The sequence below is a fragment of the Camelus dromedarius genome, chromosome 9 (assembly GCF_036321535.1).
Source record: "Camelus dromedarius isolate mCamDro1 chromosome 9, mCamDro1.pat, whole genome shotgun sequence".
NCBI lineage: Eukaryota > Metazoa > Chordata > Mammalia > Artiodactyla > Camelidae > Camelus > Camelus dromedarius.
In genome coordinates this window covers 6,614,974-6,640,167 of record NC_087444.1, presented here as the reverse complement: position 1 = coordinate 6,640,167, position 25,194 = coordinate 6,614,974, and the positions used below count along the sequence as shown (strand labels likewise).

General features: G+C 40.7%; 2 long non-coding RNA genes across 5 annotated transcripts in view; one reads left to right on the top strand and one right to left on the bottom strand.

Annotated features, from left to right (window-relative positions):
* LOC116154738 (uncharacterized) overlaps window positions 1-15,892 on the bottom strand; it is a 263,959-nt gene extending 248,067 nt beyond the window's left edge. For both annotated transcript variants that reach the window (XR_010382196.1, XR_010382195.1), the window contains exon 1: window positions 15,796-15,892. This is a non-coding gene — a long non-coding RNA (uncharacterized LOC116154738). The remainder of the gene's footprint in view (window positions 1-15,795) is intronic.
* On the top strand, window positions 15,563-24,378 carry LOC135321995 (uncharacterized). 3 transcript variants are annotated; one of them, XR_010382192.1, is made up of 4 exons: window positions 15,563-15,813; window positions 20,598-20,841; window positions 23,633-23,741; window positions 23,868-24,378. It is a non-coding gene; the product is annotated as an uncharacterized LOC135321995 (long non-coding RNA). The 3 variants fall into 3 exon arrangements; XR_010382191.1 differs by lacking the exon at window positions 15,563-15,813 and having other exon boundaries at window positions 20,509-20,841; XR_010382193.1 differs by lacking the exons at window positions 15,563-15,813; window positions 20,598-20,841 and adding an exon at window positions 21,591-21,816.
* Window positions 24,379-25,194: the final 816 nt, after the last annotated feature.

Below are 25,194 nucleotides of genomic sequence, written 5' to 3'. Positions count from 1 at the left end.
ATAATTTGCTAAGATGAATCTCGTCTTTACCCACTTCTGTGGCTTCCATACACATTTTTATCTCTTTAAGGCTTGCTCTTTGTTCATAAAAATAAATAATTCGAAGAGACTGTTCCTTCTGTTGTATAATAACCCCAAGACTGAGAGTAGGTGCTCTAGAGTAGGCACACATTTTAACTGATTTGTTATCATTTAGAAATTTAGAGAGAAAATTAATGATGATGGTAAGTGATTAAGTCTAATTTATCTCAGCCAATGCAGTAGACATAAATTCTCTCTAGTCAAAGTCCACATTTGTCAAGCTGACCTACCTTGTCTTATTTTCTGTGTGTATGTCAGAGGGATAGAAATGGGAGCAATTTGCTGAGCAATAATGTAGTTAGTGATGTACTAAACAGGACTTACGATCCTCCTAATGACAGAAGATACAGGCTGCAAAAAAAAAGGGGGAGAAGGAGCTCTGCCTCTACCTTATGAAGAACTGGAAGAGCGATCCTGTGGCAGGGCGCACTCCTAGCAGTTGGTGACACAATCCAGGTCTGGTTGCAAGGTCAGCGACATGAGAAGACCATAAACCAGTCAGGTGTATTTCAGTAGACTCCTTATAGGAAACCTGGGAAATTTCTCCTCCCATTTTATATAGCAAAGACAATGGGGAAGATCCAGATGCTCACAAAACTAGTCTTATTTCAGTTATCTCAACAGAGTTAGGCACTGGCTACAAACCACTTATCACGATGGTTGAAAAGGATTCTGTTCAGTTACTTCGTATAGTCAACTGCTCTGATAAAAAATATTTCAAATGCACCGTCTTGACTTAATGTTTATCCATTTCTTCTAGAGAAAATATGCTGTTGTGGTTAAATTAGAAAATAATAACATACATTGTGAACAATTAGCAGTTTTAAAAATAATGATAAGCAATGAACGTGAAGAATGGAGAACCAAGTAGGAAGTACCTTACAAAGAACCTTATATAGATAGGTAGAAAAATAGGCTTAAACTCCTTCTCACGCTGTGGTGAAGGCTGTTCCTCAAAATTTCGACTCTAGGAACACTCCATTTCCTATCCTCCCTTCTCCCTTGCCTTTCGTTTTTGTGTCTTTTTCTCTCCAACAGATGTCAGAATAAGTTATTGCCACGTGTAAGTTACACTACTTCCAAATCTGGTGCACAAAGCCCCCCAAAACGCACCTCCAGGTTCTTCTCTCCATCCCATGGGCAGGAAAGACAATATGATCTCAGATGGCATGCTTTTAAGATGGCATCACTGTTGTCAATCGGGATCCTCAAATGATATTCATTCATTCAACCAACATATACTGAGTACTTCATATGTGCTATGACTACACTGTTCTAATAATTTATAAATTTATATTATAAATTTATATTAATATTTATAAATTTATAATATAAATTTATACTAATTAATCAAAATAATGAAATATTTCAATATGCTTAATGACATGAGAAATAAGTGTGATATAATTTAAACTAAGAAATGCAAGACGCAAGGCTGTCTATACAGTGTAACTCTAATTTTGTTTCATGTTATAAGGATTGCATAGGCTCTCTCAAAACCCACTCCCTACAGCTGAGCTTCAAAATCTAAAAATGATCTATTTTATGTCCACCTATCGCTAGGGTCCAGGTGTCGTATGGATTCCTCTTTCATTCTTACATAGTGAGAGGGAGAGGGGGCGGTGCAAGGCCCCCAGTCAGGTTGCTGGGATGAATCAGGGCGGTAGCAGGGAAATGGTAGGGCCAGCAGTCACGAGGGAAGCTTCCCGGGCCAGCAGTCATGAGGAAAGCTTCCCTAATTTCTCAGTTTCCTGATTGTGGCAGACACAGCAGTCCTCTTGGTTCTGCCATGGTTTCATGCCATTTATGAAAGCTTAGACTAGAGGCTGTTTTTTCAGTCCTCTAAAAATTCTGTGATCTTCCTACGTTCTCTAGTAAAGTATTTTGTGCTTTAATTAGCTAAATGGTGTGTGCGTGTGTGTGTGTGTGCACGCGCACAGTTACTTCTGAATTCTTAGATTAAAGATTTCTTAAAAGAATGTGAGCCTAATCATAAATCTTTGGCACTTATTATTATTTTGATTATATACAAAAGACTTATTCTCCCTCAGTATGTTAACTCCAGATTTAATCTCTTAATTGTTTCAGAAATTTTTTTTTAACCATAGTGTAATCTTGTATCATTATTTTGATAACATGGAATTATTGAAAGTCTAACTTTGCTGAAAATGTTGTTACATACAATATGTATATTCACAACATTAACTACATTCCAAAAACATGTGACTACATGCTTTTATGCTTTTAAGGTCTTTAACAAAAAGCATTAATACAAATTGTAAAATCCAAAGATGGGTTGGCATTGGCCCAGGGAAGTAAAAAATCAATTTAATACTCCAAATAACATTACTTTTTATTAAAATAACAATTATAATAAAAAATAATTTTGTTGTTTCCTAAAAAGAAAATAACATAGAAACCTTTCTAACCATAGACTTAGATATTTAGAGTTTTTATAATAAAATGTAATATTATTAAAAAGACATTTGAAATGCCTAGGTCATTTATGCTGTTAGTCTGAACTGAAAATGTACTGCCTTTCCTAGCACAATCATGGGCAGACTTCTTAATTAACATTAACATCACGTTAGTAAGATACTCGATTGGTATTTTAAAATGAGAAATACATGACAACATTTTCCTCTTGGAAACTGACTGGCTCTCAAAAAAGTAAATAATAGTAAAATAATAATAACAACAATAATAATGATAACCAACTCCTTTCGAGTAAGAAACAGTTCAAAAAACCTCTGAACTACCTCTGTTTTCATGCTTTCTACCATGAGTTTAAAAGAACTGATGTTTTAGGGGAAAAATGCTATAGTTCATGATTATATAAAATGTTGTATAACTAGAGTTATATCTGTTCCATGTACCTTTATTAAAATAGTTTTGTCATTTGTTTAATCATCAAATAGGCATTGATTGTCTACTTGGAACCTGTCATTTTTCCTGGTACAGGTTATACAGTGGGGAAGAAGACTGACTCATGGACCTGAAAGGCTAGAGGGTGAGACAAACAATAAACATGTAACAGGCAAATAAACATCTACTTGCAAACTCAGAAAATGCAGACACAGTGCTGCAACAGAAGGTAACAGTCAGGATCTACTCGGACAGGATTACCAGGAAGGGCTCTCAGGACAGACATCACCCTAGCCGAGACCTGAGGGCTGGACAGGGAGCCAACCATGCAAATATGGGGGGAAATCTCGCCAAGAGAAATGACCTTGGGGAGATCCTCAAGAATGAGTTAGTTTGGAGTGTTTGAAGAAATAAAATGTTGTTGTTAAACTATAACAACATATATGGCTCTTTATGTATATATAAATATATACATATAATATGGAATATTAAGTTATAATACAGGTAACCTATGGTGTAGTCTTCCCCAACTCCAAAAGGCTAAATGTATGAAGAATGTTTCTTTCTTCTTTGTGTATATGCTTACAGGATAGGCTAAATAATATTGCAGTTAAAATCAAAAGCAAAATCTCAGAGTTAACCCCTCACTACATCTCTTCCGGGTGTGTAGGAGAGGACCGTGCAGGGAGCCGAAGGCCTTGGTCATCTCCTTCACTTTAGAACCCAGGTGAAGGGAGAAAATCTCCAGGCAGAAAGTGGAGTGCATTGCATAACAGCTCTTAATACTTCCATAGAGAAGGACACACAGCACTTGTGTTCACGTTTCCTTGACCAACATAGATATGATCACAACTGACTCCACTTGCCCAAGGAGAACAGGAAATGTTTGGTGAACAGCACTGATAAGTCTGAATAATGGAGAGAGAAAGGGTGGCAGAAAGATTGATTCTGATCATGTCATCAGAAAGCTCACACTTCAGAATAAAACGAGTTTTTCCATTTAAGGAGAAATACATAGTTCTGACAAGGGATGAATAAAAATTCTCAGTAATATAAATCTACAATCTTACATTATCAAATTATCTAATGGTCAGTAGTTTGATTGTGAACTTACTAACTTTGCTTCATTTTAATTCCTTCTTGAACTCTAAAACACCAGCAAATAAAGGCTGATACCACCTGGATAATATTGCCTTACTTATTTACTTTCTTTTTTTCTTTTTTTAATTGAAGGATAGTTGATTTACAAAGTTGTTCTAGTTTCTGGTGTACAGCATAGTGATTCAGTTATTCATATATATATTCTTTTTTCATAGGTTATTACAAGATATGAATATACAGTTCTCTGTGCATAGTAGAACCTTGTTACCTGTTTTATACATAGTAGTGTGTATCTGTTAATCCCAAACTCCTGATTTATCCCTCCCCGCCCCTTTCCACTTTGGTAACCATAAGTTTGTTTTCTATGTCTATGAGTCTCTTGCTGTTTGGTAAACGAGTTCATTTGTACTGTTTTTTTAGATTCCATATATAAGTGACATCATATGATATTTGTCTTTGTCTGACTTACTTCACTTAGTATGATAATCTCTAGGTCCATGATGTTACTATAAATGGTATTATCTCATTCTTTTATGGCTAACTTACTTACTTTAAATTTACTTTCATTATGCTCTTTTGAGGGAAAACAATGTCATAATCCTTATGACACGTTTGTAATGATTAATTATCCAAATATTCTAAACATGCTTGTTATTACTGTAGCACAAATATTTTGCAATATATAACTATCTACCTTCAATGCAGTTTTATTTACTTCCTTTCATAAACCATTCCTTTGCGTTGATCAGAAATGCTTAGGAAAAGAAGAGTGACAGGTGACTTGGAGTGTTTGTGACGTACATCCTTTATTGCTCAACCAAGACCTGCCGCATCCAGACCCAGGAAACTAAAAGGAAAGACAGAAAGTGCATAAGACCAGAAGTAGTACCCTTGGGAAAGCACCACTTCAGGAAGAAAAAGTGTCCCCTTGGAGGCTTGAGGGTGATGCAAAAGAAGGAAGCAAGAGATGGAAGTTAAAGGGCCTGAACAAAGAAAGTCACAAAATCAGAAGATACATCATCCACCTCCCTAAGAGAAAAAAAATGAAGTCAATAACAGAAAATTAATGTTACCATATCAAAAGAAGGAAGTATTTTTGAACTTAGAAACCTAATAAGCCACCCAAACCTAACTCCTTTGTTGCACAAAACTTATTTCTGGTCTAAGAAAATCAAACACGATTAAAATTTTTCTAAAATATGATGTCAAACAACACTCATACCAAACTACTGTACAAAGAAAATTCAAAGTACCAATCAAAATATTTCAGTTTATATTCTCCTTGATGAAATGACAACAAAACAGAAAGAAAAATTAAATAACTTTGGATAAGAATACAGATTTTTAAAAGATTTTAAAATCATAATTTATAAACTTCAAAACAGAAATAGTCAAAAATTATAAAGTGAGAAAAAAGAAAAAGGAAGAGAGAAAACACACTATTTTATAGTCACACTCAAAAAAGCCAAAAAAAAAAAAAAGGTAGAGCTATGGATAGATCTCAGAAGATCACATCACTTCCTCTCAATTTACATTTTTTAGGGGAAGTATATGACATTGTGTATATACGTATATACGTGTGTGTGTGTGTGTGTGTATATATGTATGTCCACACACAAGCACATAACTATAATGGTATAACTGATAATATAGGTAATATAGGTAAGGACATAATAGCTATAAAATAGGTAAAGTGTGATATTTGGTATAATAGCAGCAGAAAAAGTGCTGTGCAACTGACAGAGAGGAGGGAGTGACTGCTATAAACTTTTCAGAGGATGCTCAAGAACAGGGAGAGAAACTGTTTCATAGATGGGGTGAGGCTGGGGACATGCTTAAAGCGGGAGAAGGGCTTTCCCAGACATTATGGGAAAAGTGTTAGAGTCAGAAATAAATGAATAAACAAACAAACAAACAAGGCTTAGGGGCCTTTGGAAATTCTTGGGGGAATGCAGGACACATGTGTGACAGCAAATATCCATGACCTTACTGAAAAACATTTACTGAGCACTCATCATGGTGAGCCTTGACTGACATGCTGAGGATTTTTAAATTTTCCTTAGGAAACAAAGATACTGAAGGCTTAGAAACAGCTTGTCACAGTAATGTCATGGTCGTGCACGTGGCTCTGCGGCAGGTGAGGACCTGGTCTTAGTTCAACAGAAGATGTCACACCCTGCCTGTCCTGACGCTGTACACTTGACACGCCCAACTAAAGTATTTCTCACACCTATGGCAACATGGTTACTACCTTAAAAAGTCATTCACAACCAAAAGCCACAATTGTTCTTATTTTATACAATTACCCCTAATAATCTGACACCCCAAAGTTCTCCAGAGCAGTCACGTGGCTGACACACCGTAACAACGATGAAAGAATCAGCCCAAACTATCACACTAAATATCCAAATAAATGCTGAATAAAGGAATCAATTGTTTTCTAAGTAACCAGATGGTTAATCATAGAGAGATTAATCATAGAGATAGGTAAACGGCTTAGTTATCCTTTTCTTTCCTTCCAGATGTTTGGATATAAAATCAGCTCAGTCCAAAGGTTTCTCCAGCCTCCTAGAACGTTCCTGACAAGCCTGGCAAAGATACTCCCTTGGTCTCAGACGTTTTTCCTTTTCATTCACAGGGATGAAGACAGTGTATTCCATCAATAATCATGACTTTATTGGAAGTAAATGTGATTTTCTGGGTCTTCTGGAAAGTACTGTACACTTAGTTGCTGTGTTTACATGATTCCAATTTGAAACCAACCTTTGAATGAATCTCCTTTGGCCGAACTGCTTTTAGTTTAGGCCTCATTTGATTTAGGTAAAAAAAAGAAAAACCATGCACTGGAAGATAGTGCAAATTTCCTGTGCACAAAAGCAGAGATACGGCCCCATTCCTCCTGAGGATTAAGTGATCATGTGCACAAACACTGGGTCAGACCAGAGACCCTTGGGTTACAGTCTCAACTATACCACATGAATTCATTTATTCACTCATTCATTCAATAAATATTTCTCGAGCTTCCTATGTGCAAAGCACTGCCCTAGATGTTGAAAAGAATAAGATGATATTGACCCCGGGGAGAGAATTTAACTTATTTGGTTCCAGCCTTCTCAAAACATTTCTCTGTTTGACTTCTGCAGTCATGAAATTATTTGAGGAACCAAGCAGGGAATGTGTGGAACCAGGATGAGAGAATGGAAATGGTGGTGAGGGTCTACGGTGTACTGGACACCTATGTCCCACCTAAAAGCATTCAGAGTCCATTTTTCAAAATAAAATATACTGGGGAAAAACCAGATTGTGGGCCTTATTTGAAGGGCCTCCAGTTTCCTACCCTTGAACTGTATGATTTCTAGGACATTCTCTGGTTCTCACCTCCCCGTCATACTTTAAAATGAACGAGTGGATAGATACACAAGTGAGTTTGTTTCCTTAGAGCTTAACTTCTGTTCAGTTTTCTAAGATGGCCCGAGTCAAATTCACATTTTTCACAGGAGTGCTTCCTTCTTCTTCTTCTTTTTTTATTTTCATTACATCAATCTCTTTTATTATTTTTTTTGACTGAAGTATAGTTGTTTTACAATACTGTGTCAGTTTCAGGTGTACAACAAAGGGATTCAGTTATACATATATGTATGTATCTATATTCTTTTTTCTATTCTTTTCCATTATACTTTATTACAGCATACTGAATACAGTTGCCCGTGCTATAGTGTACGATCTTGCTGTTTATCTACTTTAATTATGGTAGGACGCACCCATGCTCCCAGTTTATCTCTCCCCCCCTTTGGTAACCATAAGTTCGCTTTCTATGTCTATGAGTCTGTTTCTGGTTTGTAAATAAGTTCACTTATTCACATATCAACTCTTTTTAGCTTCCACAGATAAATTATGTCATATAATATTTGTCGTCTGACTTACTTCACTTAGTATGATAATCTCTAGGTCCATTCATGTTGCTGCAAATGGCATTATTTCATCCTTTTTTATTGCATCAATCTCTTTTTTTTAAACATTTTTTCATTGAGTTATAGTCATTTTACAACGTTGTGTCAAACTCCATGCAGTGCACAGTTTTTAGGAGTGCCTCCTGCTGAAGGTTTGTTCCATGGGAATGGGAAGCAGGCTTGGGGAAGGGATGGAAGCGGGAAGGAAAAAGCAGACTTGGCAGGTTTGCTGTAGGTGACTTTTCCACTTCCTCACTTAGCCTAAACCCAGAAGCACCTTTTGGGCCAAAATTCTTGTCTTAGATCTAAGATTTAGATTTGGTGCTAAAACAGATACGTTTTACAGCCTGTTGGTTACTAAGGCCAGCGTCTGGCACACGGTAGTGTTCAGTAAATAAGACTGTAAGTAGACACATAGCAATGTAGGTAAGAGCCTGTCTCATATGTCAGAACTTGGTTTGAAACAAGGTGCCACGTTTTACAGATGGGTGACCTTGAACAAGGTGTTCAGTCCCCATAAGACTTGGACCCTTCAGAGTACCTCCACATGGGGTTTCTGTAAGATGCAATGCGATGTGTCATGCATCCAGCTCAATACCTGGTACTTAGCAAGAACTAAAGAAATACTGGCTGTTTGGTCAGCATTCATGAAGGCACTGCTTATTTTTGGGAAACAAATTTTCATTTATATTTTTGGAAATTGATAATATAAAACAAGAGCACATTATTGAATATGTTATAAAAATTACTCTAAAAGAAGGAAGGCTTCTGCATCACTATAAAAATTATTACCCATTGGATGGCTCTGTGAAGAGTTAAATCAATGCTTTATCTTTCATAAGCCTAGTGAAAACCAAAATGGCACAAGGATCAATAGGAAACTGTAAAAAAAAATTTTTTTTTCAGATGGAAAATCTACGTCTATAGTTCAGGCACATTTTACACATCAGTGAAAGTTCCAATCAATATTTTTGAAACTTGTTGGCTGGCATAGATTTTCTTTATAGTTGAAAAACTGTGAAATGTTTAAACAAGGGGACAGAAGTTGTGCTGGCATAAAAGCAAATAATAACATTCTAAAACTTTGTCACTAGCCGACGTTTGTAATCTCTGGTCTTATATGAATCTAGGGAAATGGATTTGGTTATTATATGTCCCATTTGCATGTATTCAGCATTCCCCTTCTATTCATTTCCTGAAAATCAAGAAAGGACATTTTATTTTTATGTGTGAAGGTTTACTTTAACCAACAAACAAGGATCATATTACCTCTTTAAAACATGAAGTTTATAAACAGCTCTTTAAAACATAAAATTCTGTACTTGCACAGTGTGCTTTTATTATCACCTCTGTTTTTTAAAACTTGGTTATGACAAAGCAAGACTGCAGTTCATGCCTTTAAGCAGAAGCTTAAGAGGACACTACGGGGCTGCTCACCCTCTCCTCCACCCACATCCACCCCAATTTCTGTGCTTCAGAGCAACTTCTTACATGAGTAGCATCTTTTCGACATGCTATTTACCTGAACCTTAAAAGTAAACACTGATAGTAAAAATAATTCCTCAACTCTTAAAAGGAAAAATCTTCTCAGGTATCATAAAGATAAGGAAAGACCTCATCTCACCCTGTATTTCATTTAACTTTATTCTGAGATGCTGCTTTTCACAGCAGAAAGCATTTCTCCATTGGCAGTATTCTAAGCAAATCACTTTATTTCAATTATATAAACCATAAATAAACAGAAGTAAAAGACATTAATGAGCACCAGTGCAACTGACTGACAATCATTAACTCTGATTTTACTTTACAGAAAAACCTCTCTCTGACTTTTGTTCCATTAAGACCATATCCTAATTATCGCAGTCTCATTCTGCCATTAATAACCTTATTTTCTTGGAAATAGTACTGATGGATGAGTTTTAAATCATACTTTCACAAGTAAGGCAGAGTACAATCAAGGAAGGGGTTCCCATGTATAGTTTTGTGGGAATATATGTGAAATGAATACATCCACATTTCCTAAATGGTCTTACAAATCAGACTTCAGCCAAACGCAGTACTCCATTACAAGGGACAGGGGGAAAAATTGAATGTTGGAGTTCAAATTCTTATAATAATTAGAAGGGACATTTATTTCAAAATGTGGAAGTCTTGACAGTAGGAAAATGACAGAAATTCATAAATGTGAATTATAAATGTCAAATTACTGGTATGCATGTAAAAAAGTATGTAGCTATTATAAAGCAGACTCTGCATTCATGTGCGGTGCTTCTGCCTTTATCAGCTGCTTGTATTCCTCTAAGGTGTTCTGTCATTCACTGTCAAGTTTCCAGTGTAAGATTATAAGACATATGTCAGATCAGTGTCCAAAGCTTTCCAGGTTCCGGCCACACCGATGCAGTCTCATATTTTACACAATATTAAGTATATTAAATGGGAAAAGCTGCTTAGTTACTGGAAGTCAGTCACAGAGTGTACTCTAGCATGTGGTATCACCTACTCTGAGGAATGCAAAGTGCAGGGGAGGGGGGAGCAGCGTGCTTCTATATTGTGTGTGGACTCATGATGCTGTCAGCGTGTCAGCAGGATGAACAATGAAAAGGATGTTAACTAAATTTTGATGCACAAGAACATGTGTTTAATTTGCAAGATGCTTTGTTTAATTAAAAGGTAAATACCGTTTACAATTCCTCTTGCAGACAAATTTAGAGCAGCAACAACACCTACAGAGTGTTCAAATTGCCGGCAGAATTTCTTGGATGCATTTGATCAATTAAAAGGGTACACATTTGGGGGGTAAATAATTATTTTTTCCATTTGTTTTCAAATAGAAATGGCTTTATTTTCTATAAACAGATTATTCCTAGAGTTTAATGCCTAGCTAAGTATGGATTTAAAGATATAAAAACTGTATTATTATATACTTAGTGTAGAGAAAATAAAGCTGGAGGCTAAAAGTTTCTCTTGTCAGTCAACTCCCACTTCAAAAGAGATGGTTTCCCTTCCTGCCTTTCTCCTTTTCAGTCCCTTTCCCCTTTCCTCCCTCTACCCCTCCCTTCCTCCTTCCTCCCTCCCTCCCTTCTGTCTTTCTTTCTACAGAGAGGAGGCTCCAAAAGCTGTTTCACAAAGACCTTTTCACCTCTCCAGAGAGATAACCTTAGTCACATCACTTGGGAACTCCAACATAATTGTTCCACAAGCTCACTTGGATCTTAAGGCAGATCAAAAAGATCTCAGGTCTCATGTTTTCCTTTATTTAAGATTTGCTGCTTTTTTTTCAGTGATCCTAGAAGGGGAAATATGCTATTGCTTCTTTAGCAGGCCTGCGGGCAGAAAAAGTTGGAGATTCAGAGTTCTTTACTTCTAACTTCTAGTCTCAGTAATACAGGTAGCAGGGATAACAACGCAACCATTTTTTCTGCAATTCAACACTTCCTGTAGTTGCAGTTTGATCTTGGTTACGCTTGGAGGCAGGCAACAGATCAGGAGCTCTCTTGAGGATCCAGCCTAGTCATTTCTTTGGTTAATATTAACACGTGACATTCAGGCAACACAAAAGAGAAATTCTGGAGTTCCCCAACAGTTCAGAACACAGGGAATTGGATATGGGTGGCCTCAGCCACGGAACAGTCATCCAACAGTCTGCTTCAGCCAGTCCTGCCTATCACGGGCCTAGCATTCAGACAGCCCAAATGTGAAACAGCCAAACTACTATATTAGTAACTATTATACCATTCAACTATATTATTAACTAATTACAACTGATATATTATTGCTTCATTGGAACTGAGAACAAAATACAAATTAAACTGGCAGGAAAGAGCACAAAAACAATTTCAGTGGGTGAGTGCACTTTTCCCCCTTGCTTTACCAGATGAAACTCTCCTCTTCCTACCCCCTCCCCACCCCTGTAATGAACTCAAAGTTTGACTTTGTATATTTGTCAGAAGAAAACTTCATTTTATTACTAAGCCAAATACAGTAAAACTATGCAAAAAAAAAAAAAATTGCCCCTCACTAGTAGTAAATGTGGATTTGAGACAACTGGCCATTGGTCTTCATTGTTTAAATTCTGACGAGTGAAAACCATTGCATGGGTAGCAGCGGGGATGGGATTTTAGAAAGTTGCTGTATCTGAATCATTTATTTTTCATTTCGATGCCCAGTGTGTATTTTGTTTGTAATGGCCTGTTCTGTTTTCTAAAAAATGTTATTTTTGATGAATCTCACAATAATGAAACGGGATTTTACAGGATTGAACTTTTTTATGCTTTTCCCTGTCCAATTATTCCAGAGGGGAGTGGCTGGAGAAAGGGGCTAGTATATACCATATTCTAAAAGGGGAAAGTTGAGTTTATCACAAAAACCAACTACAGTAGACCCTGAGGCTTCTGCCTTAAACGCTCAAGCTAGTGCTCTCCTGGCCCTTTGGCTCACCTGTTAGGACAACCTAATAATACATTTGAAAATGTGCTGTTTTTAAAAACATGTGGTTGAATAATTTTCTCTTTGATCTCTTTATTATTTCTGTATCCCAGCTCCTGCGCAGGTCTATGTTTTCTCACAGGCATGTAATCCCAAATCACAAGCAGACTCTGGAAAAGAACTTCCCTTGACCCATGAATGGGCCACCTGGGAGGGTCCTACTTCTCCCGTTACAGTGAGCTATGTCCCCTCACCAACCTCCCGTCAATGATCTAATCATTCGGCACTAAGAGTTCCCCCAAATTTCTTATACAGGAAATGTGGAAGAATATTAGCATGTTTTTGCTGCCTCAGACATTGTAAGACACTGAAGGTATTTTTTTTAGTATCTTTATAAAATGTCTTTTTAACCATTGTTAAGACTGGCATTTGATATTGTCCACCACTAGAATATGTTGCAACAAATTAAAGCCTTTTTCTGGATTGTTTTATTTGTCCTTTTGTTGAATTTCTAATGCTTAGGACAGTTGCCAAGTTTATGGCCATACCTAGTTGTTGAATGAGTGACAATCTCTGACCATGAAATAAAGAAACATGATGCTGTGGGAATGCACTTGCCTTAGAGGCTGACTACAGAAAACCTGGGTTCCACTTCTCACTCCTCCCCTAACTAGACGGTGACCTTGAGAATTCTGAATCATTTCTTAGGGCATCAATTCATCGATCATTAAAATTAAAAAAAAAATTAGACTAGATAAGATAATTTCAAAAAGCCCTTCAAGGCTGAAAAATCTGTGAAAGTGTTTACGGTACAAATTCACACAGACAAGCAAGTTCCATTACATAACCCAACAGTTCCAAACTCATACTGACCCTAAGGGTTTTAATGAGAAGAGCGAGAGAACTCCCAACTTGACATTAACCATCATATTCAGCTAAATTCAACTTTTGGAAAAATCACAGATCCCCAACTTGACAGGAGGCTATGTGGCCAAATAATTTGCACACAAATGACTGAGAAAGCTGAGCCATATGGGCTACTGTCCAATCAGTGACTTAAGGCAGTTCGTCTGGCTTTTTCTGGTACTTTGAGCCCTACTGCAAATGAAGGAGCCCTAAGACCATTTTACGAAGCACATTCTGCATCTGAACTAACTTTACAACACACAGTAAATCAGTTCTACGCAGTATATTTAAGTGCACGACAAGTGTGCTTTAAAATGTGGATGCCAGTCAAAACTCTCTTGCCAATTAATTTTATTTATACTTTTGTCATTAAAGTGACCACTCCAGAGATTTGTTTTGACTTTTTTTTACTGTAACCATTCACAGAACAAAGAAGGCACATATGAATGAAGATGAAAAGCACCAAAACCTTGTGAGTGTTAAACTCCTTTATGAAACAAAAACTAGCAGAAATGTGAAGTGGAATGACTTTCCTAGGGTAGGGTAGAATGGGTCTTGGGGGTTGGAGAGGACTAAAATTGTACTGAGACAGGCCTTTCAGATATCTTTTTAACTGCTTTAACTGCTTTTCAAGTAAAGCTGATGTAGTTATTTTAGTCTTTTGCCATTTTTATGTCATTTAATTCACCACTGAGAATAGCACAATTTCTACATTTGCATCCTTTCAGTATAAAAAGGTATTCACAATTAAAGTGAAAGAAAGCTTCCTTACTGAGAAATATGTACTTTGAACTGTTAATGATTAACTGTTTAGCATTTTGAGAAAAATCAAGGATCTTTCTGTGTTTGGACAGTGTAGTTAAGAAAAGCTGGAATCAGAAAATCTGGTTTTACGGCCTGGCTGTGCACTTTGCTGTGGTGGCTAAGTCCATTCATTTTCTCAGTTTCCTCATCTGTGAAATGGGGATGGGGAATTGATAACGAGCATTTTATGGAACAAATACTCCCATTTCATCAAATGTTTTCTTCCCAGAAAAGATGATCTTTTCTTTTTTTTCTATGAAAGGCTAAAACTCAGACCTAAAGTATTTGTTTTTTACCAGCCTGAATTCAATACAATAAGCATGATTTCTCAAGATATCCTTCCTACCACCTCCTTTTCAGATCCTCTCTTCTGATTACGACCTGTTGTCTCTTTAATCAAGTAAATAAACCTTTCTAAGCTTTACTCTCCTGACCTGTAAAACGAGAAACTATAATAGTACCTTATCGATGGGACTTCAGTGAGAACTAAATGAGATAATGAAGGTAAAGCCTGCAGCCTCGCACCTGGCAGTGAGTAAACATGTATTAGTTTTTATTATTATAATTGTTATCTTTATCTTCTGGAGCTCTTCCCCTCCATGACCTGCTCAGATCCCCTGGATTGCTGGATCTCAATGAGAGGTCCCAGTTCCCACTCCATATCAGCTTTCTTTCTTTCCCTATTAGTGGGTCAAATTGTCCGTCATCCATCTGAATATAACAAATAAGAAAACAGACACCATTTTAAAAGATACTCTCCGCGATCTTGCCTACTATAAACTAGTCTCAGAGACAGTCAAAATTCTTTACTCTCTTCCTCGAAGAGTGTGTGAAGAAAGTAGAAGCAAATAGTACCGATCTTGTACTGGGGCCATACTTACTACGTGCTTAAACTTACAAAAAAAAAAAATTCTTTTTGTTGTTGTTAAACTATGCTCCTTCTCCAAAGACAGTAAACATTCAGAGGCAATAGACACTACTGAAAGTCATAATAACAAGCCATTATGCCCATCTTTAACTCAAGGTTGCCTGAATAAACCTGCCACTCAAAGCATATAGCCAATTTCAAGGGTAAACTAATTTCAAAATACCATAGAGAACTAAGTCATTAATTGTCTGGATAAGTAAAACAAACCCTTTCTCAATGCTCCAGTCAGGAATGGACACCAGAAACCCCTCAGAAATGGCTGGATCTCTCTCCTCCTGCTCAGTAGTAGGATGAAAACTTTTCCGCCCATACTAGGACTTGAGACCGAGAATAAGACTCAGGTCCAGGTATGGGAGGGAGGGTTCAACTAAGGGCAATCTTTCTTCCACTTTCCTCCTCTTTTTAATCCACAGAACTACTGGTGTTGCCTACAACCTGAAATATCAGTAAACATTTCCCCCAACAGCTAATGAAATGCTTCCAGAAACCTGCGCATCAGTAGCCCTCTTCCGGACTGGTAAGTGCGGGTTAGGTTGAGTGGTGTGTGTGTGTGTGTGTGTGTGCGCGCGCGCGCGCGCGCGTGCGCGCGTGTTGATCTTGATGCTTGCAAAACGTGCTTTCAAAAGCAGCCATGATTTATTTGGGGGGTTTACCCCTTTGTCTCCCCCAGATCTCAGCCCGGAGGACCACAGGAGAGTCAGAGAGGGGCTTGGGAGAGGCTGGACTCACACTTACCTCTGAGCAGTAGACGAGGTGAGAGTGGATTTTGGCGCTCTGTTTGTTTGGTTTTGTTTTCTGTTTCTTTCAACGCGCCCCCGACGACGGGGGCGCGGCAGGGTCGCGGCGGGTCGGGCCGGGGCGGGGCCGCGGGGCGGCGGGAAGCGGGAGCCGGTCGCCGCGCCTGCCGCGTCCGGCCAGCAGGGGGCCCCTTCGCCCTGCCTAAAGCCGCGCCGCCGCCTCGGCCGGCTCGGCCCGCGCTGCCGGGACCCGGGAAGCGCGGGGCATCTGGAGAGAGGAGGCAGGCGAGGGCTTGACAGGGACCAAGCGGGGCGAGCCCCACAGTGGGCTTCCCCGAAAGCCCGCCTTCCTGGGGCTGCTCTCGGCTGGGCCCATTCGGGAGGAGCCGAGCGTTTTCAGGAGCAGGCTCCGCGCCCCCGCCTTCCTCGGGCTCCTGAGCGCCGCGGCGCCGTCCCGCTCCGGCCTGTGCGGCCCGGGGCGCCGTGGGCCGGGGCGGCCTCCCGGCGAGCGTGTGCGCGGGCGGGCGACGTCGCCGGCCGGGCCGCGGGGCCCGAGGGGGAGCCAGGCGGCGGGGCTGCGGCGACTCCCCGCTCCCGCGCCCCCGCGCCGCCCGCACCCCGTGCTCCCGGGGCGGCGGCACGCAGGCCGACTTGGCCCAAGAGGCAGCGGCTTGTCTGTCGTCGTCCCGTGCGACCACGCCTTTGCTGTGGCTTCCTGTCCTCGGTCTGAGCGCCCGGGTGGAGGCTGAGTTTTCGCTCCCTTCCTCCCCCTGAGGAGGCCCGGGTCCGAGCCGGCTCTGGCGGGCCGCAGCTGCCGAAACTACAGGGGGTGTGGACAAAGCGGCGTCCGGGGAGAGCGAGCCGAGCCCTGGCCCGGGGCGGCTGGCCTTCCGCGGCGACGGCGCACTGGGCCTGGCGCCCCGCGCGCTGCGCTTCGCCGGGCGACAGTTCCGCCCCGGGCCCGCCCGCGAGAACTGGCCTCCGGCGGTCTCCGGGACCCTCCCTCCGAACGGCGCGAGCGCCGGCAGCTGCCCTTTGCTGGCCTCGGGCTAGGTTGGGAAGCTACTGCGTCCTTCCGAGGGGTCTCTCAGACCCACGTTGTTCTGATCTGCTGTAGTGCTGATGGCCTTCAAAGTGTGTAAAGTTACTGCCTGAGACACCCTCTCCCCAAATGCCCTCACACCCACGCGCCGCGCTCCACCACCGCTCCCACCACTCCCACTCTATTTGCATTTGAAAACCTCTGGAAACGGGCACTTTCAGGGTGGACCTGCGCGCACACACACACGCCCTCCAAGTGGAAACTGAGTTGAATCATAGGATGCATATGAATAAGATTGCCTGGCCTTTCTCTTCTGAGGATAAGCATGTCTAATAGCCCAGGATTCCGGCAATAACAGAACATTACAAGGTTTCTAGAACCCTGTTCCCATCCTTTAGAAACAATTAGAAAAATAGTGGTGCAAGTAAGAGGAAGAGCATGGTGTTTTTCAGGGCACTTGCGGATAATCTGTTGCGTCCTGTCTGGGGAGAGCTAAAAAAACATTGCCCTTGATTTAGACCCGCTGGTCAGATGACACCATCTCTCTCTTCTGGACGCTCATTAAAAGCAACTCTGTCCATAGGTGTTTGATAGACGTTTGAATCAAAATAGTTGAAATCGTCTGGCTCAACAGCAATGTCCTTCTGTATATAATCATATCAAATATATGATACGTTATTTTGAAAGAGAGGTAAATTTTCTTTTCTTAAAAAATGTTCGCTCAGAGATAGAAATGTCAGCTGCAGGCAACCAATCACTATTCTGGCTACAACAAGTTATACAATTACTAGTCCAACAGCCTAGTCCCAGCCCTCTCTTTGCTTGGAACAAAAGTATTAATGAACTGTAGAAGTGAAGGTCTTAATTCACAGATGTAGTGTTCTTTTGAAATTTAACAGGCTTTAAAACTAATAAAACAAGGATAGATTTTCAGGTTTTTGTTGTTTTGTTTGGGTGGGTGGGTGGGTGGTTTTGTTTTTAGATTTGTTTAAAATATGACATAGTCATCCCTAGTTCCTAGTCCTTGTTTTTATTCCAAAGGGTCTGGAAAAAGTATCAATGAGTAGGGTGAAAAATCCTCCAAGATAGCCCTGAGTCTTGCCACTATCCTTATTTAAATCTTTTGTATGCATTTAAAAATAGCTCTAAGACAGCAAAACACATTTTTTCTAAGCACTTTTTCCCTAACTACTTCAACACAATGTGTCGAAATAATACTTCTAACATTTGACTGGATAAAATTCTTATTGACTGTTGATTTGGCATGAGAATTAATATTTTGCATAATGATATCCCATTGTTCAATGAGATATGTATTTAAATAATAAGGAAATACCACTGTGGGGTTCTTTACAACTCAGTGTGAGCAGCCATATCATGACTTCCAAAATACAAAGAATCTTCCCATAAGCCTTCTGAAAGCATTCCCATAAACCTGCTCCACTTTCTAATACTGTGGAAAAGTTGATTTAATTTAATTTCTATTCTGTCAACAATAAATTTATTTCACCTTGGTGAGGTGCCTTGTTTGGAAAAGTTGAATGTAGCAAAGGAAGATGGGATGGTAAGAGCATGCATGGATGTTGAAATAACATTTCATTTTATCTTCAAGAAAAACACTGTAATTGTCCCCATCATATCAGCAGTAAGAAGACTCTGAAAGGGTTTGATTTGAATGCACTTCACTGAGTCTACTAAGAGCATACTGACATCAAGTAGTAAATTGCCCAGGATTATTTCTTTATTATTGAGAAATTGTAATTCCAATTCTGTTGCATTTGTTTTTAAGCTTTGCTGGATCTTGTGGGAAAAGGATATGGAAAGGTGAAGAAACAGTTTTAAGTGCATCAAGGTACTTCCTGTGTGACAACAAAGTGGATAATCTGCTCTAGCCAGCAAAATTCTCAGAAGGAAAAACTGAAATCACCTATTTTTAAATCTCATTTTATTTTTTAAAACTTATTAGCTTTTCTAAACAAGTTTTAACTATAATGTAAACAAACTTGGTTAATTAGTGGACACTACTTAACTATTGGGAGAGAATGAATAACATGACTACCATAAATTAACTGAGAACTTGGCCAGATTCTGCCTGCACTTTCAGCCTAACCTGCAGGGGGCAATAGCTTGACACGAATGACAACAAAGGCTGCTGAGCTATTAGACTTGGATTTCTGACTATGACCCTGGAATGTTGTGTAGGTTGGAAAGAGTGCTTAATTAATGTATATTGAAACAAAAGATCAGGTAAATTGTTTGATTTGTCTTCAAGCTGTATTTTTAGACTAATCAAATTCATAACTGTTTGGTTTTTTTTCCTGAAAGAGATTATCAAAGTTTCAGAAAACATATTCAGCTGTCTCAAGAATTATCCTAAACACTAATTGTTTACTATGAATATATGTAATGTATGTTCTCCAAAAAAGCAGCAAAATCAAAACAAACACAGTTTTCAGTGTTCAAATGGATGACACAATTAGAGGAAATGTGGACTATTTGGAAATAGATAATAAAAGACTGTCTCATATCTAGATAATTAACCCTATATTCCTTTTTACATTAAAAAATGCAAATGGATAAGGGGCAGTCACCCTATTGTTTGCAATATATTCTTCTCCACATAATAACATTAATTTTGAAAACTGGTTTATATTTAAATGTCATAATCAGCAATTAGTAAGTGGTCTCTTTTATTGCCATAGTTTTTTTTTTTAACTACAGATAGAATTGAATTTATTGGCTATTGATAATCTACAATCTCCCTCCTCTCTCTCCTCCCATATCTCCACTCCCTCTCCTTCTCTATACCTCCCCCATCAGCTGATCAGGAAAACCTGGAAACAGACCAAGAGGAGTTTGGGCTTGAGGGAATAATTGTAGAATTAAAAAAGAGAACTCCCCCACCTCCTGCAATCACACTGAACGTTCATTATGTCAGTTTTCAGTGATGCAAAATGTCTTGCCCAAGAGGCATCCTGATTCCAGGAAGTCAAAAGGGTACCTCGCATTAAACAACCTCAGTCAGTCCTGGTGGGGATAACTGGGCTGAGTTTCTGTATACTGCACATGCTATGGATATACTTTGATCACAGTAAGGGAAAAAATGATAATAGATTTTTTTTTTTTAGAATTGCTGCACAAGAGTGTTCCGTTTCTTTTATATGGCAGAATTTAATCTTGATTTAAAAAAAAACCTTTTAAAACATCTTTTTTCTTCCACTGTGGTAAAGATATGATATCTATTTTTGCTTTTCTTTAAGGAAAGAAGATGGGATTGCTTATAACAGGAAAGCAAATTTTATTCTCCAACACCCCCCCCCCCCAATTCTACTAAACCGTTTTAGTCGACATATGTTTGTTATCAGAGAGAGGTGCTGTGAACACACAGCCATTTTCTTAGCAGCTTTTTGACTGTATGTTACCATAGTCCCACAAGGCATTGGTCCTTTCCCATTGGGAAGTCATGAATAAGAGACTATGAAGCTTGCACGTCAGATCTTCCTCAATTAATCCACCATTAGCATGTTTGGGATCCACTACTGGACGGTTAACAGCAGCTTTTGTAACTGTACGCCGACCATACCCAATTATGCTCTGCTAAAAATGAACTCTTTGCAGACCAACCCTCTCGGGTTGTCAGTGTTTTCCGTTTTCCTATTTTAACGTTTGTGTATAGTGGCAGGCGACAGATGGTGTAGATCAGATCGATTTGATTGCATTAGATGATTTTTTTTTCCTTCCCCACTCCTTTCTGGAAGCTCGCATCAGCTGAAGGCTATCGCCTGGGACTCCTCGGAAGCGTGAGCAAGCCGCCACCACGCGAAGGCACTGGGGCACAGCCAGTGCAAGGCACCGAGGTCCCTTCCCAGGGCTTGTTAACACTGTAACCCGGCACTCCGAGGGAAGCAGCTCCCACTGCCCAGAGCCTACCTCACCGCTCATCAGATGACTCTCTGGCTTCTACACACAGTTGGAGTTCCGCTTGAAACCTGGATTTAGAGGGTAAGCACTTCAATCGAGATGGATTTGTGACAGTTACTTTGCTATACCGCAAGACAAATCTCAGCAATCGTAAAGGATGTGGGATGTGTGGAACAGGGAGACTATGTTTACATCGATAAATGTGTTTCTTTTTGTCTGAGAACGAGAGTATTATTCAGTAAAGATGTGTATAGTGTTTTTCCATTGATTGTAAGAGTCGACTACCACCCTCCTCCCGATATTTTCCCTCTCCTCGGTGTTTCCCCCTTTCTACTTGAGAGGGAAGGAGAGAGAGAGAGAGGGAGGGAGGCAAGGGGGAGGGAGGAGAGAGAGAAGCATTTCTGCTTTAGCTTAATTGGCTTATTTCCTCAAACCGATTGCTTTGTCGCGTTTCTTTATGTATATTTGGTTGCAAATTACCAATCATTTGACTGGGATGAGTATTGGAGTGTGGGGGACAGGGTGGGAAAGTAGTGGGGACTGGCAGGCAGTCGCGGTGGCCTTGAGAGATCAAAAGGTGCTGAAAGCTCTCGCCCGCAAAACACACCTCTAGTTACTGGGGAGCTAGAGAAATGTAGATTCTAATAAACATGGCTTGCAGGAGTCGATGAACAAAGGTACTTAATGCGGACCTAAACCTCCGTGATACTGCTCCGCTGGCAGTACCTAAATATTCAAAAGCAAAGTGTAAGTTGATCAACAAACGCCCTGATGGTATTGGGCTTTTTCCCTTTTCTGTTTTTGTGTGGAGGGTGGAGAAGGGGGGGAGGGTAGATGGGTGGGGGAAATCCGACAGCTTAAGGAGGTTTGAATTGAATATGCACCCAGCGGCAGTGGTCTCGTAGGAAATGGTGTTCTCGTAAGTCAGGCTGCCCCGCTGAAGCACGAGAGAGCTTTGGTTAGAGCTCAGAGTCAGTTCTGCTGCGAGTGCTGCCGACAATCGGCCCGGGCTGAGCTGTCCACTCGTCCAGGTGCTGAAGCTGGCGGAACATTTGGGTAGGTAGGGAGAGGGCTGGCACTGGTTACTCGGATAAAAAGAAAGCATATTGACTGCGTTATTCTAGTTTCTTAAAGCGTGTCAGTCTGTGGTTGTGTGTGTGTGTGTGTGTGTTATTTCAATTGTGAGGAAACAAACTAAAGGAGATTACTCGGAAAGCACTGAAAAGCTGTGTGGGCATTTATGCTGTGATTCTGATATGTCATGTATTGTTGTGTATGTATGTATGTATATATATGTGTGTGTGTGTGTGTTTGTGTCTGTGGTGTATATATGCTTTGATAATCCTTTTTAATTCAACAGAAATGCTCCATTTACTAAATCAAAATCCGTATAATGTGTTTCTTATTTTCCTTTTAATGTTAGTTGATTTTAAATGGAAGAGTTCAGGAGCAAATGTACACTCTGCTCATAGACTATTGCATTACTTTCCCTAAGGGCTTTTGTTTCTAGGAGTTCAAGCTGAAGAGAACCTGTCAGCTTTCTGTGTGAGAGTGTGTGTGTGTGTGTGTGTGTGTGTGTGTGTGTGTGTGTGTGTTTGGTTGTAGCACCCCCAGAGAAAAGCTTCACTTTATTGCTATGTTAGGTAATGGCAGAAAATAGTGCTTGTTAATTTGTTTAATTGGCATCTGTCTTTTTGTGAAAGGTGTACTTAAAAGTCATCTGAAAATTCTGTAAAATAGGATATTAATTGGCAATAGTGCTTTTCTTTTGAGTTATTTTAGGCACCAGACACTATATATTAAACAACTGTTCATAAAACCTAGAATTCATGTTGATTTTTCTATTTGTAAGTAAAATGTCAGAAAAAAATGATTAGTTGATGTGTCTGGAGAAGTGATATATTAAAATTAATAATAATAAGAGAAAGCATGACCTAAGGGCCTTAAATTGCAACCAGGTCAGTTAGAGATGAGTTGTGGTAGTGGGAGAGATTCTGTTATATAATTACCCCTTGATGAAGAGCTATTTGCACTTACATAATTTGAGGAATCATAATGTCTATTGCCATGTTTCCATATCCCCTCCCTACTCCACTCACATGGATGCACTTCCATGTATTTGACAGTAAAGGGAAAAGCAAATTGAGAACTTTCTAATGGAGCAACAACATGTCTTGGGTAGTGACGTTGCACTTGTCCATTTTATTTAGTGAACAATAAACCTCTATTATCAAAATATTCACTGCAGGGTCTTAAGACAAAGCTTTTCCAGTAAGAGCCATATTGATCATCAAAGAATCACAGAGATTCTCTCCCTGAAAGCCAAAATTACAGTCACTTTGCAAATGAGTTTTTATTGTTTTTTTCTTAATTTTTTTATGAAGACAGAGCTTCAAAGCCTTTTTTTTTTCCTGTAGAAGTGTTCAACAACTGCACAGAAATGCATTTATACTGTATATTAAAAAGGTGAGCTGTGGAATTACACGTTGTGGTACTACAAAACGATGCCTAAATCATAGAAACTCTACCAGCTTGTCAACTCAGTTAGTTCTGATACTATGGAAAATGAGTTTAATTATTTTGTGCTTTGAAGCTTTTTTTTTATTTAAAAATCATTATGTTGTATAGCTCTAAGGCCTTCAAAGGAGAGATGCCTATTTTTGTAGATCTATAAGTATTTGATTTCAAGTAGTAAATTGAATGAAGTGTTTATTTTCTGTGATCTTGGGCTTGAGAAAATGCATTTCCAAAACATACTGCTGAAATTTTCACCCATGCATGACCCTATCTTTATTCGAGTCTCACTTCTTAAAGCCATCTAGGCAAATACATTTGTAATATTTGTGTGCTTAACTATGCATGTCTCTTACAGGGCTCTCTCGCTGCCATGACACTCAGTCAAAGCACCTAGAGTGGGCTGGCCGAGACCAGAGGGGTACCAAGCAGAGCAAGGACAGAGAAAGGCACTGGGAGAGCACCAGGTAAACCAAAGGTTACTTGTCACGCCCACCCCGTGCCCAAAGAGCCTTCCCACATCCTCCTTCCTCACTGGGAAGACAGCACTCTTCTTCTGTGTTAAGTGCTTGGTTTTGTGATTTGTCTTTCAGAACTGGAAGTAGAGCAGCCATTTGGATTTGGGCAGGAAGCAGCCGAGCACAGCTTTGGATCCTTCTTTAGGGAAATCGAGTTATGGATTTATGGTCCCGGTCAAGCTCAGCCCAGCCCCAGCCAGGGGCGGGCTCAGCCGCAAGAGTTCTGGCGGCGGCGGCGGCGGCAGTAGCAGCGGCGGCGGTAGCAGCGGCGACGGCAGCTTGGTCCTCTGACTCTCTTCGGTGACGGGTATTCTTGGGTGGATAATACGGATTACGTTGTTATTGCTTAAGAATACGCGTAGTCGAGGAGAGTACCAGCGGCAGGCGGGCAGCGGCCGCCCCTCCCAGCCCACCAGCTGGCCTCTAAACGCCTGTGGTTGCCAAGGTAGCACTTTTTTGATCTTTTCCTTTCCTCGGTGTTTTCGCTCTGGGTCGCGTGTTAGGTGATTACAAGACACATCCCACCAGAAAGGCTGTGTGCGCCGCGCTTCTGGTGACCTGGGCTGCAGAAGGTGCGCGAAGGAGGGCGGGGGTCGAGGCGGAGGGGAGGGGCGGGGAAAGGCTGGGGGTCCGCTCCGCGAAGCCGGTGGGGAGTAGCGGCTCCCCCGGCTTGCTGGTCTCCTCTCCACGGTGGGGTCCGGCTGCGGAGACAGACGCAGAAGGGGCGAGTCTCTAAAGTTGGGAATGATTGAAAGGCCTCGAGCAGTTTGGCAGCGTCGCGAGTGAGGAGCTGGGCCTCCGCAGAGGGTCGCTGGGGGCTGCCTCCGCAGGAAGGGCGTGTCCGTGGGCGAAGGTGCCCCCGCAAGCTGCAGAAGCTTGTGACTTCGCGAATCCCGGCCGGGGCGGTGCCGGAGCCCCACCCCCGGCGGTGCCATTCTGCAGCCAGACGTGGCGGCCCGGGCTGGGGAGCGGGAGGGAGGGGTACAAGGGCCTGGGTCCCCCCGGAACTTCCAGATTGGAAGTGTGGTGGGTCTCTCAGGAGCCCATTTTTCTTTTCGGATTCTCCGCGAAGGGGTGGAGAATCAGGATGGGAACCGGATTGGCTGCCGTGTGGCAGAGAACTGGAACCTTCCTGAAAGTGGTTGGGGCAGGCAGTAACTATTCAGTCGTCCAGGAGCTTTGGGACACCTCCGTCGCGCTGTTTTCCCTGCCTCTGCCGTTGAGTCTTAAACACCAACAAACCTAAGGCACGTTCCCCCTCTTAGGTCTGCTGCGATGGGACGAGAGGAATAGCGAGCCTTTCCCTTCTTCTACTTCCAGTTTTTGTTTGTTTGTTTGTGTCAAATGTTAATGGACGATAAAACCATACGGATTTGTCTAGGATAGGAGGGGTCCTAGCGAA